The 18,441-nt window shown below is 42.5% G+C and overlaps 1 long non-coding RNA gene across 1 annotated transcript; it reads right to left on the bottom strand.

Moving 5' to 3' along the window:
* Window positions 1-230: 230 nt before the first annotated feature.
* Window positions 231-10,999, bottom strand: LOC121275074. Its single transcript, XR_005942352.1, has 4 exons — window positions 10,746-10,999; window positions 8,399-8,542; window positions 408-498; window positions 231-319 (listed from the first exon to the last, which is right to left on the bottom strand). It is a non-coding gene; the product is annotated as an uncharacterized LOC121275074 (long non-coding RNA).
* Window positions 11,000-18,441: the final 7,442 nt, after the last annotated feature.

Raw genomic sequence — 18,441 nt, 5'->3', positions numbered from 1 at the left:
TTTTTTTCTAAAGAAGGAAAGGATAATTGGCAAATATGTCCCACCCAAACCAAAGTTCAGCCATTCCTAGCAGCTCACACCACACCCTGCGTAACGCTGTGAGGAGAAGCTGCCTCTAATATCCATTTGAGGGGGACTGATGCACCACATTTCCTGCTTCTGTTGTTGCTCAGGGCCTATCGGCCTCCAGCCAATCCTCGGCACAGCAAATCAAGGAAATTTGAGTAGGGTGGATGGCATTCCTGAGAAGGAAGCTATCTAATCCAATAGATCCAGGTGCAGACACAGAACAATCTGCCTCAGTGTGTGCTGAGGGGACCTAAGAAAGTAAAATAATATTATTGCCAAGTTTAGAGAGGAAGGAAGTACAGTGAGTTAGCATTGCCCTCCCATCTCAGGGTGCAGACCTTAAATCCAGTCCAGGCTGATGGGATGAATGTCTGCTTGTTTGTTGATACTGTATTCTCAGTTCTGTACCTACATCTCCAGTACCAAAATCTGTTCCAAAAGAAAAAAATAACAATAACCTAACTAAAAATAAGAAAAAAAATCATTAAGATTTATTTGTAGGTGCTGTGCAAACTTACTCCAGGGGCCAATGTAGCAGACTCATTGTTGGCAGAGGTTTAGTAGTAGCTTGGCAGCCTCTTTTTCTAGTTAGTGAAAGACCTGTGGCATAGGGATAAGGGTGGGTAGGGTGGAACTTTAAAGCTTAAGAGAAATTGTAAGAGCACTGGAAAGGATAAACACAAGTTCAAGTCTCACTCCATTCAGAGTCCAGCCTCATTGGATCCAAGCAGTAATGATAGCCAGCAACAATGACTGAATATTGACATATATCTAAATCGAGATAGAGGTGTGACTTGGAAATAACGATGATTGCCCTTTATTGTTGCTTTTGTCTTTCTACTAAAGGCTGCAAGGAGGGAAGTGCTGTCAAAGTAACCTTAGCTAGCTGCTGCAATGCATCCTATAGATCATATGTAGGGCAGCCACTGTGTGCTGGTGATAGAGGGGGTGTGTATTGAGTTCAGCCCAAGGCATTGATCAAATAAATGTCTCTTTCCTAGACAGTGTCACACTATTGTGTTTGCACCCATCCAAGCAAGTGGTGTATATTCCATCACACTTCTGTCTTGAGCCTTGTAGATAAGAGAAGAGGTTATGAGGGGGTAGGGGCTGAGCCAGTCATTGCACGGTATTCAGTCTGTCGAAGGGTCATGAGGACTCGAAACGTCAACTCTTTTCTTCTCCGCCGATGCTGCCAGACCTGCTGAGTTTTTCCAGGTAATTCTGTTTTTGTTTTGTATTCAGTCTTTACCCTGTTTTTGTAGCCACAGACCAGGATTTTACAGTCGGCATGTGGGGGCGGGCCCAACAGGCTGGCACGTAAAATGATGTGCAATGATGTTGGACGTGTGTCCCAACGTCACCGCGCTGTCTTGCGTTGTTTCGTTCGATGGGTGAGCGCTAGAGGCAATAATTAAAAGGCCTATTAAGGCCATTAAGGAACTAATTAAGTTCAAATTTCCACCCCTACACCCCCTTTAACCAGCTTATATTTCACCTCCCTTCTATTTTTCCTTAGTTCTGTTGAAGAGTGATACGGACGCGAAACGTTAACTGTGTTCCTCTCCACAGATGCTGCCAGACCTGCGGAGTTTCTCCAGGTATTTTTGTTTTTGTTTCAAATTTACACTGGCCGTGCAACCTAATGGGTTAGCGGGCAGGCGAAAAGGCCGCAAGGCCTTTACAAGTGGGATGAGGTTTTCTAAAGCTTATACAAATAGAATAAAAACTTGTTTTTTAAAAAATAAAATGTTTCATTACATTTTTATTGCATTTAATTTTTTTTTCAAAAGTGCTTCAATCTCCCTGAGGCACTGAGCTGCCTCAGGGAGATTGCAGAGCTTGATCACGTGCATGCATATTATGCTGAGCAGGCCTCGATTGGCTCACCCGTGTAAAATGGCAGCATGGAGCTGATCGTGGGTGGCTCCCCGATCGCCCCTGCTTGCTCCCGCTGAGCCCGCCTGATGCAGGAAAAATTCAGGCCATAGTGTTAATTTAGCTGGTTTAGTTAAGTACAGGGTATTGTGACCTCCCAAGATACTGATGGTAGAAACTTGACCACAGTGATACCCTTGAAGGTTGGGGAAGATAGTTTCGTTTTTTCTATTGTTCGAGATAGTTATCACCTTAACCGTTGTGATGATAATGGGTGGAATCATCCCAGATTTGCATTGTGTAGTAGGGGGTGGAAAAAAGGACGTTTTACCCGCCGGCCGCAATGGCAGCTTTTCACGCCACATCGTCCCAATCTCGCCTCATTAATCATGCATTCCCAGGAGACATGCCATTTTGATGGCGGGTGGGCTCTCATTCACCCGCCATGCCATCACCTCGCCGATTCATCATGCCAGGCGCCATGCGAATACCTCTCAGTGCTTGCAGCCCAGGACCGCTGCAAAGATGACATGGCCCCAAAGGCAAGAAGGCTTTGGCCCTCAGGTTTAATGACGTGCCCTTCGAGGGCCCTTTGGATGCAGTGGATGCCCACCGTGATGTCCTCTACCCTTGCTCAGGCTACAGGGCAGCAACATCACTAATGCAGCATGGGAGGTGGTGGCATCAGTGGTCAGCGCCAGTGCCCTGCAAAAGAGGACAGCCAAGCAGTGTCACAAGAGGATGAATGATCCCCTCTGTTCCACCAGGGCAAGTCACTTTTCTCATCACTCACAACTCACACACTCGCAAACACATCACACATCCATAGGGATCTCACTCACTGCCAGTTCAAGGGACATTACCATTCACTTTCTCACACACACCTTCATTGTCCTCACCCCAACCATGGGACCACTTACCACCTGCACATGCCAGGCATACTTATTATCTGAAACAAAAACAGAATTACCTGGAAAAACTCAGCAGGTCTGGCAGCATCCGCGGAGAAGAAAAGAGTTGACGTTTCGAGTCCTCATGACCCTTCGACAGAACTTATTATCTGGCCTGGCAGGCGTTCATGGACTAAGCAGTCCCTTTTACTGTTCTTAGACAGGTGCGGTGGTACTTTTAGGCTTTTAATATATCTGTTAGTAGATGTTGATAAAATGTTTCCCCTACAATTACTTCTTACACTCTCTCCATCTGTATACATGCAGGGCAACGTGGCACATAACAAAAGGGAGAGGTCGCAGACTGGAGGAGGAATACCTGAAATCAAGGTCCTCATGGACTTTGAAAATAGAGCCATCCAGCTGGCCGGCGAGGATCTGAACTGTTCTTGTGCTGACGGTGAGGTCGGTGGTGCTCTTTATTTTTCTTTTTTCAACTAGCCCATTCCACCCCCCTCTTGCTGAAGATTGTGAATCTCTGGCAATGTATTAAACACCTTCCAGGACCTTGCCACAAGTGGCTATTGATCATGGGTGTGCTGGAAATTCCAAATGTGGAGGACATCGCAGCCAACCACATCACGTGGCCTCACTTGGAAACTAGCCATGCCTCTGATTAGGAGCAGAAGCTTTGGCCAATATTTCTTTGCTTAACCCAGAGTCATTGTAATCAATTGTTGTGCACACTACTGCTGCCATGGCTGAGGTTAGCTAACAGCACACATCCTGGGAATTTCCTGGTATGTATGATTTGGAAACAATGGTTGGAATTTTCTGTGCCCGCTGGCATCGGGCGTCATGGTGGGCATGTGCAGGCAATATGGGAAAAAGGCCAAAAATTGGTTTCGTGTCATTGTGAAAACAGTTTGCAATCACCTGCTCCGCCCGTCAATGGCGGACTGTGTTTACTTCATTGTAATACATTTTAGTATAAGCCCAGTTCACTGGAGCCACCCCCAACGGTGGATCATCTGAGCAGGTCGATGTGTTTCACAAATGCACATAAGCAATGTACACTTGGCGAGCTGCAGTTCGCTTGGGACTTCGATGTTTGTTTGCCCACCTTGCTTCGGGCATCCCGTTCTTCAGTGCCAGTCTTCGCAGGCAGTACCACATCGCTTTCAGGGTGGCTCATGGACAGGTCTCTACCTACCAGACCAGCCATAAGGCGGGCATGGCTTTTCAGTGGCTGCAGGGCTGGAGCTTGCTTGGGGTAAGGGGTGAAGAGCCCTCAGGCAAGAGAAGAGGCTGCAGGGCGAGGACTATACTGGGGAAGGGGGGTATCCCAGGGTGTCTGTGGGGGCACAAGTTGATCTGTGCAAGTGGCGGGAAGCACTGAGAGCTGTGTGTACGGCTTCACTGTACATATGATGCCCAGTGTGAGGGAGCACTGAGGTGATGGCATGGCAGGCAAATTGGAAGCTGCCTACCTGCGAAATGGCGTGATTCCCGGGAATACACGATTAAGGAGGCAGGATTGGGATGATATGGCGTGAAAAGCGGGTAAAACATTCTTTTTCCTGCCATTGCCGCACTTAATGCAAATCTGGGACGATTCCGCCCAGTGACTTTAGAACTGGGCTCAGCTGGCAGTAAGAGAGCACACTTTATTTACAAGTACCTCCTCTTGAGTGTGAACTCCTGACAAGTATTCAGTGGAAAACCAGTCACATGTCAACAAGCGTATGCTGTATCATAAAGTGCAATCTAAGTTGCACCTAAGCTCCTCATGCATCTGGTGACTAAATTATCGATGGCAGTTTGAGGATAAAAAGAGTTGCAGCTTCTGCCAAATGATAAGACCTGAAAAATCAACCTGTGATCAAGTGCTGGCTTTAAAAGAGAATTTATTCACTTAAGTGTTGCAATTAAACAAAGGTCCCAGGTGTCAGGTGATAGCCATCATACTTAGCTGCCAATTTGATTTCAATGTTTTACAACAGAATGCTCAATATTGATGGATACAGTCTAAGACATAAGGCTGCATCAACCAGTTTGTCACTATTGCATACCAGTGGCAATGAGCAATTTATTGATATAGTTTGAGCTTGAGACAGTGTTTCTCAAACATGCCAAAGAACCAGAAAAGTACAGTGACTCAACCAATAGCAGAAGCAATGATTGAACAGTGAGTGTAAATAAAAAAAGGTTTGCATTGACATAGAACCTAATGCCCTCCAGATGTACCAAAGCACCTTATAACCAAGAATTATTTTTGAAGTGTCATCACTGTTGTTAAATGGGCAAACACAATAATTAATTTGCGCACAGTGAGGTCTCACAAACAGCATGTGATTGGATCTATTTTTGGCTAGGATACCAGGACAATTCCAGATCTTCTTCAAACAGCACCATGGCATCTTTTATATCCAGAGCAAGTAGACAGGGCCCTATTTGAATGACAACACCTGCAACATTACAGCAACTCCTCAGTCCAGCCCTGAAATGTCAATGCAATGTCCTGAAGTATCTTCTTCTATTAAAACTTGCACAGAGCAGTTTGAACCTCAGCAGAATGATTACTATCAACTGGGCTAAACTAACACATGGCAGGGATTTACGATAGAAGGCAATTGAACGGTTTGTCCTTACAGTCAAACTGATTAATAATTTTAAAGGGATAGTTGGGGGCATGACTTAAAGGGGGAAATTTTAAACACCTACCTCCATCTGCCCGGTATTGGGCAGGACAATGCCTGCCCAGTACTGTGAGACCCAAAACTTCTTTCAGCTTTAGGCCTCCTTTGCACTGGGTCAGAAAACTGTTGGATTTTGCTGGTGTAGGCACGATGGGCTGAATGGCCCCCTTCTGTGCTGTAACAGTTCTGTGATTCTGTGATTTTCAATGAGTGCTGAAGGACAATTTGCCAATCTCAGCGGTGGAAAATCTCAGGGCTCTGTTGTGGACTCAAGCCAGAAGTAGACTATAAAAACAGGGTAGGGAGGCACTCTAGATGGGCCCAATGAGTGGCTAAATGGGGCTGATTAAATCTGTGGGGCTAGAAGAAGTGCTTTAATAACAATTTCAAATAATGGACACCTCATTTTCTTGTGTGAACAGGGTGGGCAGTAGTTGATAAAAGTTTTCACACAATGTTCCTAATTATGGGATCCACCCAGAAAGGGCGATTGGGTAATGTGTTCAGTTAGCACACTGACTCTTTGCTTCTGGGAACATGGGGTAGGTGCCCGGTCTTGACCATAGGATGAAATATGATGGTTGTAAGGTTCCCACAAGGAATTAATTTGGCCTCCTTAATGGGCATGAGCCCACAAAATTCCGAGGGCCTCAGATGAGGTAAGAGGTACTCTGCTGAACCAAGCAAATCAATGGGGCAGAAATAGGCAAGTGTTCCAATTTCTAACACTAACAACTCGATTCTTCATATGCCGGACATCTGCGCTACTCTTGGGCATCCCTGATTTTGAATACTCCACCATTGGCAGCTGTGCCTTTAGTTGCCTAAGCCCTAAGCTCTGAAATTCTTTCCCTAAGCCTCTCTGCCTTTCTACCTCACTTTCCTTTAAGATGATCTTAAAAACCTACCTCTTTGACCAAGTGATCATCTGCTTGAATATTGTCCTATGTGGTTTGGTGTCAAATTTTACTTTGTAGCACTTCTATCAAGTACCTTTGGCATTTTATTAAATTAAAGATGCTATATAAAAACAAGTTGTTGTCACAAAATTCATTAAAAAGAATAATAAAAAAGACAGCCTCAATTGTTTTCTAATGAACTTATTGTATAATGTCTGGCCTTCCCTTCCATGCCACTCTGAACTGTAGGAGGTAAATGGTTTGGCAAGACCCTAATTGGTAGAATATGATACAATACACTTGGTAAATGTTTGGCATTTGCGAATAAACTGAGGAAACTTACCATTCCTAAATAATTAAATGTTCAGTAGTTGCCTAAAGCAACTTAGTAATGAAACGAATATGACACAGGAGTGAACTCAGTGAGCAGCTGAGAAACATTCACAAACGGACTGAGGCACTCCGTTTCCAACCATCATTGTCCCATGTGTAAAAGAGAAGTGGTACTCAGTTTCAAATTATTTACCGTGCAATCCCCCCAAAACATTCCCTGACCATGTTGTGCAGCTGTGGTGGCAACACCATATATGGGTGGGGTTAGAGATAATTATATTTTTAAATTTAAATGTCCTCTATTAATGGGTTCATTTACTAACCTGTCACAATCACACAGTTAGTCCAGGAGCATAGAGGTCAATTGTGGTGACCTATTGCTGTAAATCCACTAACTTAGCACTGACCAGCAGTCAAACTTGGGACTTTCCCAGTCTGTACGGTTCAGTACAGTACTTGTGCACCACGTTTCCCCAGTAAATCATTGAGGGAGCTGATGGTGCATAAGCTAAATTTCTCCCTATTTCCACGTGTACATAATGGTCATATGAAATAAAGAACTAGGGAAAGATATACTGAGATATCTGCTGCAGGAAGCCAAGAAGGCGCAATTTAAAAAGGTACTATAGACGTTGAGCAATAACTTTTCTAACTGACTTTAACTGCAAGGCCTCATATACATCCAGTCAGTCAGCCACGTCGCCATTGCCATCGAAAAGAGGCTGTTTTTGGCTGGTGGGAGAGGCTGAAAGCTTGAAAGGCCGAAAGCAAGGTATGTCTGTGGAATGTGGAGGGATGCGGGGGTGCCGGGGTGTTGGGGGGGTGCATTCCAAGGATCTTATGGTTGCTAGCCTTGCTCAGGAGTTAAAATACCTTTAGGGCCCCAAATATTTCGTGGAACCCATATTTTCATTTATTAACGAGACTCCTGTCAGAGACTCCTGTTAGTGGGCACCTAAGCTGCCACCAAAGCTAGTAGCGTTTAGATTGGGGATTGAGGGGAATGGAGCAGGAAACAGAATGCTGCTGCTACCTCTATTCCCTCAGAACAGGCAGGTAAATTCAGCTAACTGATCCTGACAGTGGCACTGCACAGAGTAACAAGGGAATTCACACCCCATGTGCTGGATTTTTTTCACACTTCTTTCAATTCCCTTCAAAATACCTGTATTTAACAGCCACACATATGTCCCAGAGCTGGCTCTGCTTTAACATAACAGCACACATATCCCAGAGCTGGCTCTGTTTTATCTCTTGGGTAAATAAGTTCATTGGCCAACCGAACACTAATGGCATGCCTTCCTATGTTCTCATCAATTGCTGCTTGCAATTAATAACAGGGAGAGACTGATGTAAGAATAAACAGTGATGGTTTATTGAGACATAGGGCAGAGCGGCAGATCATATGTGCTCACTCAGAAACCTTTAGAACTAGACTTCCAGTTCCCAGTTGCTGGCCCTGTACAGAGATTTGTCAGTGCTGTCACGTGATCAGTACACTTGCAATCTCTTAAAGGGACAGGGGACCTCACTTTACCACACCGCTCCCACTTTACTTAAAAGTACAGCTAACAAGCTTAAAACACATTAACTATTTACAGGTCAAATCTCTCAGGTGGCCTTCTTTTACCGGTTAAGCGTTGTAGCCCAACAACCTCAGCTGGTGTTTCCAAGGCCTCCTTTTCAGGGGCATTTGCCACTATGACCCTCAGTGGATGATTTCACCATCTTCCAGGTGCAGACATGTTCACTCCTGCTGCCCCTCCCCTCCAAGCTGAAATAGATAAAGGCAACAAGCACAATGAAATACAGCAATGAGCTACATGATGTGTGAGGAGAGAGGAAAAGGAAAAAAAAAATTTGTTTTTCTTTCTAAGGACTATCAATAATTTCTCTTTTCCTTCCTGCATGTCCTTTCCTTGGTAGCACTGATCCGTATCTCTGTATCTCTGTCTTCTCTTTAATTTCGTTATTGGCTGGACTAAACTCAGGCCACAAGCTGAACGTGAATGAGCTCAGTAGGTGAGTTTTCTGACAGCTCTTCTGAGAATTCAGGGCCTTCTAGCTTTAACACTTCAGGGCTTTTACACAGCTGCTGCTTCAGCTCTTCCAATTCTTTCCTATTCTCATTAATAGTTCCCTGGAGAATCGCATATCGTTGCCCCTTCTCAGCTAAATTGTTCCTTAACTCAGCCAGAGACAGGCTTAACTCTTTCTTTTCATCTTCATATCTTTTTCCTGGCACAAATTGGGAGATGATTGAATTTTGTAGCGCACAAAAGTCCTTTAGTAAATTTTCCATTTCCTTTCGAAGGATGCTGACCTCAGTTTGAACCCTGTCCTGGTGTAACATTTCTACGGGCTTCTCCCATTGGGTCTTTGTGTACTCATTTTTTTCTTGCAGCAACACTTCTGGTTTCGAATTGGGAACTTAGCGGGTCCTCAAGATTTATCTCTCCTAGCTAGTTCCTTCTGAGGAAACTCGGTCCCCTGCCTGACATTACAAATAGGGGTAATTTTGCAGACTGTTCCTCGTACTGCACCTTGACTTGACATACCCCTTTCACATTTACTTCTTCATGTCTGAAACTTATAACTTCAAAGGTTCCTTTACTCAGATATCTAAATGTACGCTCTCCAATGACAAACATCGATGCTCCTGTATCAACTTCTATCTTAATGGGTTGTCCGTTGATCATTATGGCTACTTGGATTGGCTCGGTTCTACCCACTTTGAGGCTAAATAATAAATGGATGTCTGGTTTTATTTCTTCTGGCTTTTCTATGAGCCATGTTTCACGATTTTTCCATCTGCTTTTATAGTGTTGTTTTAGCCTTTCTTTGCAGTGCCACCTTATGTGGCCATAGCGGTGGTAGAAAAAGCACTTGACTTGTTTGAGTTGTCATTCACTCACTGGAAGCCTGGATGTATTTCTCCCATTCATTTTGTGGGTTTTCACTGCAGTACTGTTGTTTTTCAATGACCTGGAGCTAGAGAGAGTTTCCCGCCTTTCCATGGAATCTGAAGTTTCCGCGCATTTTGTTGCCAGATTGTCCCGCTCGACCAGATGGATAGTGCCATTTTGCATGTGTCTTATAACTTCTGAGTTTTTGACAGCACTTTCCATAGCTGTAACTACTTTTAATGCCTTATTGAAGTCTAAGCTGGCTTGGCTAGCAAATGCCTTTGGATAGTATCATCTCCAATCCGGCATATCAGCTGGTCTCTCAACATATCACTAATGGACATCCTGAATTCACAATGCTTAATTAATGCCTTTAAAATGGCCACATAGTCAGCTGCTGTCTCCTCCAGAAACCTGTTCCTTGAATTGAACTTGAAGCGCTGCAAAGTAACTGAGGGCTTTGGTCTCAGGTGGCTCTGTATAATCTTTATTAACTTATTGAAGGTCTTTGAGTCTGAGGCACTCGGTAACATTAGGCTGTGTACAATTTGCTCCCACATGAGGACAAAAGAATTACTCTCTTCTTCTCCTCCCCCACGACGTCATTAGCGGTAAAAGAGAATGATAGGCGTTCGATGTACTGAGACCAGTCATCTGCAATGGGGTCGAATATATCGACATGCCCAAATTGTGGCATCATGAGTGACTGCAAGGGGACTGCACTTCCGATAGGCTTTCCAGGTAATGATGAATTTAGGTGTTTGGCTTACTGCTGAGTTGTGCTCTCTCTGGGATCCGTTATAATTTTCTGTCTATAGCCATTTTTCATATATTTACCCTTTTAAATGTATTGCCACTTTAAGAGCAGTCACCTTTTTTTCTGTCTCTGTAGCTGTCAGCTTTTTTTTGCTGGGTTTTGCGCTCTTTTTGAGTTTTGGCAGGATCCCCATGATCTAGATTCTACAGGGTCCTTTCTTAATTCTAAACTGCTGCACTGCTTTCTTCTCCAATTGGCGGATGTCACCTATTTTATAAGGTAAGTACAGATGTTCTTTCCAATGCTTTGCTCACCTGTCTTGTGGACTCACACTCAGAGATCTTGCAATGTTTTTATCCTTGTCACCACTTTTATGTCTTGGGTAAATGAATTCGTTGGCCAACTGAATTTTAGCTGCACGCCTTCCTATGTTCTCATCAATTGCTGCTTGCAATCAATAATGTGGAGAAACTGATGTAAGAATAAACAGTGATGGTTTATTGAGACATAGGGCAGAGCACCAGGTCATACGTGCTCACTCAGAACTCCAGAATTAGACTTCCAGTTCCCAGTTGCTCGCCCTGTAAAGTGATTTGTCAGTTCTGTCATGTGATTAGTACACTTGCAATCTCTTAAAGGGACAGGGTACCTCACTTTACCAAACTCTGTTTTAACATGACAACACACATGTCCCACAGCTGGCTCTGCTTTCACACCCACAGAATAACTGGACCTGCAGGATTGCTGAGTTCACAGGTCACGGAGAGCTCGGTTGCAAGTAATTCCTAGGATATAAATATTATTAGTACCACAAAGATTGTCTCCCCACATTATCCCTTTTTAATTTAACTTTTTAATACTTTTTTAATTGAAGTTTTACATTGCTCATTTTGTTGAGGAACATAGCAATAAGCAGATGCTATGGTAAAATAATATAAGATGCAGATGTAACAGAGTGAGACAGGGACAATATGTGAACTTTGGTTTGTGATACCTCTGTTTTCGCAATTGGGATATGGCTTTAAGAAATCTTTACAGGGAATTAAGGAACAACTCCTAGCCTGGAAGGGTAAAAGACTGGAAAATAGTTTCGATGGGGAGTGACTAGAAAGGGTAGAGCTAAGAAAGAGAATGTGTGTTGCTCCTGTTTGGATTATCTCTGTACTTGAAGGCATAACTGCCAAGGGTAAATAAATCTCTATTGTTTTGAACATTAAGCTTGCCTGAGTGTCTAATTGACACTGGGTCCTACTTCAGCATTCTACACAGACTATATAACCACTGGTGTTATTTTGCTACTCGTGTCAGATTTACTTCCTTTTCAAAAAGTGTCACTTCCTATTACACTTGTTTACCTCACCCAAGTTCACAATTTCAAATTCTTATAGGCCCTGCACTAATAAATGATTGCTACAAGATCGACTCTTCCCTGCTAGATGTATGGAAGAAAGAACTGTACGTTATGCAGTGTCGTATCACATCCTCAGGATGTCCCAATGCACTTCATAACCAATTAATTCTGAATGCAATATTATGTCGGCAAATACTGCAGCAGAATTGCATAGAGCAATGTTTCACAAATAAGATGAATCATTGTTAAACCACTACCCTGTCTGGGACAATTAGGGATGGGCAACAAATGGCGGCCGGCTATGCAAATTATGCTAGCATCCCATGAAACAACTAAAAAATACCATTTTTGCTGGTGTTGGTTGGGGGACGAATGCTAATCAGGACAATAGGAAAACTCTTTGTCTTTGCCAAAACAATGCTATGAGATGTCTTTTTATGTCCACTTATATAAGCACACTTTGGCTTAATGTCTCATCTGAATGCACTAGGAGAGTCTTTATTTTTGCTTTTCATTTGAGAGTTTCGTTAGTGTGTTTTAACTGCCCTGATTGGTGGTGATGTTTGTCATGTCAAATGTTCATAAAACTTTTACAACTGGTTCTCTTGATGGCTCACCAAGCAGAAGCACTTTGTAGTGTGGCACTGAACGGGACAGAACATGTCTTCCTAGTTTTGTTCTCTGGTCCTTTAACCCACCAGTATGACTAAGGTATTTCTATAATCAGCTTCAATTTCCTTAGGCGATACTTGGGAAAAATCAGCCTGGGTTCCCACTGATGATTGGTGTGGTAAAGTGGAATACTATGTACCTTTAAGAGAATGCAAGTGGACTAACCATATGACAGTACTAACTAATCACTGGACAACATGGGCTACTGGTTAATTGTAAGTCTAGAGTTGGAAGTGGTTCTGGGAGCATGCAAGGATTTGCATTCTGTTACCTTCTGTTACAATAAACAATCACAGTTTGTTCTTATGTCAGTCTCTCTCCATTATTGATAGTGAGCATCAACTAACAAGTGTATATGAATGCTTTCAATTCGAGTTTACTTGACTAGTGAACTCATAGGGCAGAATTTAGCCCTTGTTGGGCAGGCTCGGCAGAGGCGGTTGTGAAGCTGACCGCTGCCCATGATCGGGGCCGGACTGCAATTTCATGCTGGCGAGCCAATTAAGGCCCGCCTAGCATGAAATGCAAGTGGCAGCGCTCAGTGCTGCCTGTGCAGGTGGGGAGTGGGATGGGGTGCGAGCACGAGCTTTGTGCACAAATCTCCCTGAGGCTCAGAGCTGCCTCAGGGAGAGGAAGAGTTTTCAGAAACATAAATAAAGACTCATAAAATGTTATAAAGCATGTCCCCTCATGTGACTCTGAGGACATGTTATTAATTAATTTTAAACATTTTCATTTTATTTTTATTTGATTTTGGAAATCTTATTCCCCACCCCCACTATGGATGAGGTTTCCTAAAAAGTACAAAGGCCGCTTGGCCTTTTCGCCTGCTCGCCAACCATACAGTTGGACAGGCAGTGAAAAATGTAAGTTAATTAAGACTTTAATGACCTTGCCAGTGGGCGTGCTGCCGATTGCTGCGCTGGCCCGCCGAATAAAATATCACCCAACTGTGCGTTGACGTCGGGATGCTTGCCCGACATCAATGCGCGTCACACTCGAACATGTCAAGCGAATGCACGCCAGCCGAAGTAAAAGTTTTGTTCATACACTCAAGACATAAAAGTTGGAATCACTGTTGACGAAAAGACAGAATCAGATCTGGCTATGATGACTGTTAGTTGAATGGACTGGTGACACTCGCTGTCTTGGTCCATACATGTTCAATGGCTCCATGGTACAGGATGGATGCTGTCATCAAACATGGGTCAGAGTCTTCAGGAGAGGCATTGGGAATGGAACAAAAAGATTTTTGTGGCTGACAGAGCTTTATTAACATTTGTATTTTATGTAATGTCAATTAAAATTATTATGTAATGTACTTTTATAATTCTTTTGAATAAAGCATACTTTTTGAAAAAAAATAGTAAATTAAATTTGTGATGGAGTGGCATTGGCAGAGATGGTCAATATCTTATCCACTTACTTGGAGATGGAGGCATGAAAGGAAATGAGAACCTACAGATAGACAAACTTATCTGAGCTATGAAGAAGGGTTATACTGACTCAAAACATCAACTGTGTTTCTCTCTCCACTGATGCTGCTAGACCTGCTGAGTTTTTCCAGCATTTCCTGTTTTTATTTCTTGAGTTGTATCCATTGCTGACAAAAAGCACTACAGGATTCCCCACACTGTTTGATGGCCAGAGATTTCTCAGAACTCTGTAGAGCTTTCTTCATCCATTGTAGGACGGTGAAACTTGGACACTTGCAAAATGGCGCAACCAGGTGCCTCCATGCCGGCTAGTGATGCAATGATATAATACTTCATTCCTTCAGGAGGAAATTTGCTATGCAGGAGCATGTTGTATATTGTACTGGAGAGATTAAGTGATGTCCAATTTACCAAGTAGGAACATACAGCGTAAATTGATACTAAAGTGTTAAACAATGCACAGTTTAGGTATTGATACAAACATACCAACTGCTGCAGGAAATGAAGGGGTTGGGGTGTGGGGAGAATGTGAGGGAAGTGGCAAAAGTGCCAGGAATGAACCAGTTGTCTCAATGCTACCTCTTGTGAGTCAATTGATTTAGATTCTGTTTGAAGTATGCATAATCCAGTTGTTTGCTGGTCTACAATTTTGCAACCACCATAATAGAGCTGGATTTACTAATGTAAATGCAGGGAGCTAGCTCGCGAATAATGAACTAAATAAGCAGTTGAGAAAATGTGGCTTTTCATGTCAATTCTGAAGCAGTGAGCTGTGCCACTCCTTTCTAACTGGTATCGACTCTTCAAAGAAGTTATGTAGATATTCTACCTAACAATATGCGATATACATAGAACATTGTAAGCGTACATGTTATTTAAATGTACAAGTGACATCTTCAACCCGAGAAACCATGAAACCAGACAGAAGCAAATCAATTGACCAAACCTGTTTCTTTCAAAGTCAGTGTACACTATAAATAGTGTAGTCTACACCCATATTCCCTCTAACCTCTGTTTGCTGTGCTTGGCTGGCTTGTTGCCTGCGCATTCCTTTTACCATTAACGTGCGGTAGCACATGTGCTCATCTTGATGGGAACATTTGTTTGTTCCCTGTGTGCACATTTCTGATTGTTGCCTGGCTGTGCACCCGTGCAGCTTAGAGTGAACATTGGCACTATTTAATATCCAGTGAATTTCCTGCCTGTGAAACTAAAACAAAACTCCACAATATCTGCCTTACTTTACATGTCACAATATACACCTCTCACCATCCACCTTCCTGGTGTGACACTTTCAAGAACCCACTCAGAAAGCAAGTTTTGCATCACATTCTTTATTCTTGCTGTGAATGCTACGTTATTCCCCCTCTTTCCAATAAACACATGCTCACATGGTCTCCCTATTTAGTTTGTTTGCAGTAATACTTCCATCTCAAACACTCTGCTTTCTTCTCACTCAGGAAGGGGGGAATACCAACTCCTTTGAATAATTATAACAGCTGACTAAGTTCTGAGTCATTTTTGATTTGGGATTCCCAGATTCTAAGCAATTTGTGTTTAACATACGAAACATTCCTGTAAGCTAACTCCCATCACTAATGACTTTTTCTCATTGTGTTTAAACTGGATTTTGTCAGCGAGATCTAATTTTTCTGTTGGCTGATCCCAAAATTCATTTTTAATCACCTTTAGCCCATTTTTGTTCCTTCTTTGCGTATAGCGTCACATCTTCAATGTTAGCATGCTGTTCACCAGCTGGAACAGGCAGTTTGTTTAGTTATTGCCACCACAGGTATTACTGCTGTTGAAAAAAAGATTGAAGTCACAATGTTATGTGGATATTCCTATTATTATGATTTTGCACAGATACATCATTGCAAGTGTGCACAGGAGATGTGGCACTGCTATAACATAAAGGAAACATGGAATCATTAAGATGTTTTACAATACTATCATAATTTCATATAAGATGCAATCAGAACAATTATTTTGTAATCTTTTCCTATTGCTCAGGGAAGGGGGCAATTAATGTGTTACATAAAATATTATGTTTAGGTGATAATGTGTGTATATATATATATATATATATATGGTGGGGATCTTGCAGATGGTAATGTTCATTTGGCCATTCACCTCATTCATTGTGGGATCTTGTGAGACTGACTGCAGCATTTCCCTCCATAGCAGCAATGACTGCACTTCAAGGAGGAGCTCATTGGCTATAGATGTTTTGAGACATCCTGAGAATGTAATAAGGTGTTATGTTAAAGTGCTTTCTTAGGTTTGACAGGTTGACCTAAAAGCATTGGCAAAATAACACCTCCCGTAGCCTTCCCCCGCTTGCAATCTTTACATCTCTGTTAACATCGTGGTTGGACTTTAAAAGTAGGTAACCTCAAACCACCTTAATCAAAAGAAAGCTGATGTAAATAAAAATGACAAAACTGTTTTGGAGTTGTGGTACATTTCAGGCACAGACCTCTTTGGTGATGTGGAAAATACAGTGGAAGTGAGGAAATTTAGATTCCTCTTTTTAAATTGATATTCAGAAATAACTTTTTCTGTAATGTAATACAGTAAACTTCCTCTTTTCATGGTTGTGCAACTCATGAACTGTTATAACTTCCTTTTTGAACATGAGGCGTGTTTTACATATTGTTTTTGTTCTCAAATAGTTATTCAAGAGCATCTTTCCTCCCTGGCCACCTGTCAATGAGATCTTGTATGTTTTAGTTTAAAACCTGAGCATTGAGTTACCGGTTCAGCACAATGCCACTTAGGTACCTATCTTGCAAACCACATAATAACACTTTGTTTGTCTTCTTAGCTTCTTGTTATGGGAAAAATGCATTTTAATTTTTTATAAATCTATAAATATGTTTGTGAACATTCAGCGTTATAATGAATAAGACCCAAGGGATGGAACTTTCAGCTTGATGGGGGTGTCAGACAGGCAGTAATGGGTCAGCCGCCTGTTATACATCTTGCTCAGAGCCAATGGGAAGAAAAATCTGGCGGGGTGTACAAAAACCTTTTGGTTATGGCTCACTTTGATTATAAGTTCCACAAATGATGTTTACAAAATGATAATCAAGGAGGAATATGTGCTTATTTCTTATTGAAACTTATTGAAACTTTGCTCACTTTTTGTATGTATTCTAACTTTCTCTCTTTCTTTCCTGAAGATACCACATTGGTGACAGGTACTCATGTTTTCAGCTTCCCTCTAAGCAGCTGTTCTTTGTATGTGAGCCTGGATACTGAATGTCAGCACAATGGCATCACAGCTGAGCCGGATCCTGTCCTCACCTACCAATGACATGCACACTTTCCAGTGGGACTACTCACTGGTTAGTGATCAGGAGCCAGAGTTCTGGCTGCTTTCTCTTGGGTGGCAATGATTGTGGCGTCTTGATTACTGTCCAGGTGGAAAAAGAGAACGTTAAACAAGATCATATTTATTTCACATGAACTAATGAAACATTGTACCTGTCTCTTGTGTAAGCCCTGGCGCACAATCAACAGACCAAATTTATTTTGTTATTCTTGAAAACATATATCATCCTATTTATGTGGGCATAATTAATTGTTGGTTTGAATAAAAGCTCTTTTTTTTCTCAATTTATGTTCTACTCAACCTGGGACCCAGATCTTTGAACATCAGCATTCCTCCATTGTGACAATCAGTTAGTTCAAATGATTAACTCACTGGCTTGTGGTGAAGAATGATGCCAACGGTGTGAGTTCAATCGCCATACTTGCTGTGGTAGTTCATGGACGAGCTGCCTACTTGCCTTGCCCCATGCTTGAAGTGGAGTGATGGCCCCCAAGCAATAAAACTACTTCTCTCTCTAATAGAAAGAGATGCCTTGGACCCTTGCAGACTATGGCTAATTACTTGTACTTCCAGTAATTCATCCAAGTTGCCATTCTTCGCATATAAGGCTTTTAAAACATTCAGTTTTGAGATGTGGGAAACGTGGGAAAGGCCACATTTATTGCCCATCACTAGTTGCTTGAGAAGGTGGTCACGCCCCAACCCACACCCACCTCCTTAAACAGCTGCAGCTCTTCTGGATAAAAACAAAAAACTGTGGATGCTGGAAATCCAAAACAAAAACAGAATTACCTGGAAAAACTCAGCAGGTCTGGCAGCATCGGCGGAGAAGAAAAGAGTTGACGTTTCGAGTCCTCATGACCCTTCAACAGAACTGAAGATGGTGCATACACATTAGCGTTAGATGGATATTTCAAGGATTCTGACCCAGCAATATTGAAGGAAAGTTGATGAATGTGCAATTCAGGATGATAAGGGATTTGGATGGCAATAACATTCCTGCTTTAATTCATACCTAACACAAACGAAAGTGGTTTTGGTTGTTGGAAGCTAATCATCTCATCCTCAGGACGGCTTCAAGAGTTCCTCAGAGCAACATCCCAGGCCCAACCGTCTTCAGCGAGCTTCCCTCTATCGTAACCTCAGAACAGAGATGTTCTCTGATGAATGCACAGCGTTCGGTACCGTTCTTTGCTCATGGATAGCATGTTCTG

Source organism: Carcharodon carcharias, chromosome 2, assembly GCF_017639515.1.
Source record: "Carcharodon carcharias isolate sCarCar2 chromosome 2, sCarCar2.pri, whole genome shotgun sequence".
Classification (NCBI taxonomy): domain Eukaryota; kingdom Metazoa; phylum Chordata; class Chondrichthyes; order Lamniformes; family Lamnidae; genus Carcharodon; species Carcharodon carcharias.
The sequence above is the reverse complement of the archived record's forward strand: the minus strand, read 5'-3'. Positions and strand labels throughout refer to the sequence as shown.